Source organism: Vidua chalybeata, chromosome Z, assembly GCF_026979565.1.
Source record: "Vidua chalybeata isolate OUT-0048 chromosome Z, bVidCha1 merged haplotype, whole genome shotgun sequence".
Classification (NCBI taxonomy): domain Eukaryota; kingdom Metazoa; phylum Chordata; class Aves; order Passeriformes; family Viduidae; genus Vidua; species Vidua chalybeata.
This window is the reverse complement of record NC_071570.1, coordinates 73,000,497-73,003,335: the sequence shown is the minus strand read 5'-3', so window position 1 is coordinate 73,003,335 and position 2,839 is coordinate 73,000,497. Positions and strand designations below refer to the sequence as shown.

The 2,839-nt window shown below is 39.6% G+C and overlaps 1 long non-coding RNA gene across 2 annotated transcripts; it reads left to right on the top strand.

Annotated features, from left to right (window-relative positions):
- The first annotated feature begins 816 nt into the window (after nucleotides 1–816).
- Nucleotides 817–2,803, top strand: LOC128781971 (uncharacterized). Of its 2 annotated transcripts, none has more exons than XR_008428593.1 (3): nucleotides 817–893; nucleotides 1,738–1,803; nucleotides 2,777–2,803. It is a non-coding gene; the product is annotated as an uncharacterized LOC128781971 (long non-coding RNA). The 2 variants fall into 2 exon arrangements; XR_008428594.1 differs by having other exon boundaries at nucleotides 2,780–2,801.
- Nucleotides 2,804–2,839: the final 36 nt, after the last annotated feature.

Genomic DNA, 2,839 nt, shown 5'->3' with positions numbered 1-2,839 from the left:
CAGCTCCCAAGTCAGCCCTTCTCTTGACAAACTTCTCCGTCCAACACTGAGCTCCTTGTGCCTTTGCCAAAACCCACTCCCGTTGGCTTGTGGGAAACCTGCAAGGTCAGATTCCCCATGGATGTGGGTTTGAAATCTCTGTCATGCCCACGATGGGTACGTGCTGCATAGTACTGCATTTTTCAGTCATTTGCTGCTCTCTCATTTCCGGCCTGCAGGAGCTGAGTAAATTGATCCTGGTTTTCCTGAGCTAACTTAGTCTTTTCTTTTCGGGGCCATATAGCTCACTGAACCACAAACTTCACATCTACTGCGGACAGTTGCAAGCACCAAGCAGAGCAAACGATCCAAAGTGCAGTTTCTGAAGAATTCTCCTCCGTCATTTCATTCTAGACTTCCTCATAACGTGCCTCAGTACCTCAGGTTTCCAGTCTCACGGGTAACAGGAGAAGGCCGCAGGTCAAGAACAGGAGTTCAGCCAATGGCTACAGGAAGCAGAGGAATTTGCAAGGCAGGTGAGTGCTGGAGCTGATGGAGGCCTGCCAAGCTGCCTGCTCTTGTCTTGCTGCTGAAACCCTGAACTTCAGTGCTCCTGAGAACAGCACTTGGGCCTAAATCCCACTGGAATCAGCATTTCTTAGAGGGATTGGCATTTGCTGAGGAACGGCCTACACTGCTCATCCTCTTGGCAGTTAACCCAGGCCATGTGTTAGAAAGGATGAAGCTAAGTGAGTCTGTGGAGTTTCCTGGGAGGAACAAAGCCCTGTGACAGCAAGCAGCATTCCCAGGCTGCTCTCAGGGGAAAATCCCAGCAAGCTGATGACACCTGGATAAAGGGGTGAATACAAATGTGAGCTACGTTGGCATACAATAGCAAGGTCTGGGACATGAAGGTAAGGGGCAAATAGTGTCATTGATGCCTTTGCTCAGGTGTTCCATATCAATTTAGCTGAAAATGTCAGTGGTAAGTCTATCATCTTATTACATTAGAAAAAAACAATAACAAAATGACTTTAACTTCTGTGGTGCTTTGTCTCTAGGTTCAAACGTTGTTAGGTTTGAATTCTGATGCCTATTGGAAAAGTGAATGGAATTAGCAGAATTAATGCATTGTTTAGTTATTTTTTGGTTTGTGCTTGTTTTGAAGTATTAGCAGATGCTGTGGTGTGTCTAAAGTAGTGTTAAATTCATATGAACTGAGTGGTGGGATGAAGTCAAAAAACAAATTCTGTCTGGCCTGGATTTTAAAAATCATGTAAGCCACATTCACAGCACAGCACCTTTAGGTGAAAAAGAAAGAATGTTTTTCTTTGGTTTGCTGGTTTATTTGTTCATTTATTTATTCATTTGTAATTCTCAGCTGATAATAGGCACAGTGAAACCAGTGCAACTGCACTAATGATTGCTTCAGGGAGAGGCTTTTTGAGTCAAGTAGAGCAGCTGATCAGTATGGGAGCAAGTATCCACTGCAAATCCTCTAATGGCTGGTAAAAAACAAACAGGCAAACCAAAGCATAGATTTGTCAGTATACAAATGAGAAAGAATTTTCTTTAACATGTAAACTAATTGCTAACTTAACAGGCTACTGTAAGCAATAGTAAATTTTGACATTCGAAACATATTTGAACTTCTGTTTATCACACTGTATTCCTGAAATTATAAATTGAATTCAGAGTCTTAGGCTGTGTGTCTTTTGAAGCGAGAAGTTCAAAAAGGATTTCTGTGTACTCTTTCAGGATGGCTGTGGACTGGGCTAAGCACTTGGGAGAGACAGAGGTGGTTGACTTGTTGGAATCCTACAGGTAAGCTAAAACAACTTTGTAGAAACAGCTGAAGGGAAATGTTGAAGGGAAATTTGCATTTTGGCTTCTAATCAGAACAATTTTTAGCTTTTCTTCCCTTTAAATCTGACCTAAATAGCAGGATTTATTTGAGACCAGGAATGTTTCAAAACCATGCTTTTTAAAAAAATGGTGTTTGGAGTCAGTGTATTTCTTTGATTATGTTTGATTATTGATTTGCACTTGATTATATGCAAATCCTAGGATAAGTATAGTTACAGTGGTATAGACTTCTTTCATATTATTTTTTTATTATTATTTTGATGTGGGCATTGCTATCATGATTATATGTCTAGGCAGGAAATGAGTATAGTGACTTAGATAAATAGAGATAATGATTCTACTATGTACCATTTTAATTTCAGATGCTTATTTAGGAAACAAACCTGTTGTGTTTTTGTCTATACATTGTTGTCTGTACATAGTAGCCATATGAAAGAAATTCAGTAGAAGTGACATTTATACTAGGTCATTCAAGAATTGGTTTCTGATTAACGTACAGTTACAGTTCAGTTGTCATTTTGCAGAGACTAGTATTTTTAGAACACTTTTTAGTGTAGTTTCCACTTGCATAGTACCTACTTATGGGAGGAAAGCATTTGGAAAACATTGCTTTGAAATACTTTTTATTTAACAGGTAAACAAGTAGTTTCTTTATACTTTGAGTTCTGACACTGTGCTTATGGCTGTGTTTCAATAAAGAGTAAGAACTGAAAGTTATGCTAAAAATTGAAGTTTCATGCTTTGTTGGATTGCACTTAAACCAGTGAACAGTAAGAGTATTTTGGAGGTGCTGTTCTGCTACACTTGAAAATTAAAATTGGAAGGAGTAGTCTTGTTGGTGTTGATCTAAGTTTAGTTGGTGGCTGAATGCAAACCTGAAACAAACAGCCTTGATTCTGGTCTGGTCTGTGCATTTTGCTATTTGCTTCAGCAGGTTTTGGAAATCTGGATGAAAGCTCCTGGTCTGAGCAAGTGCTAGTGAGCTTAGCGCAGA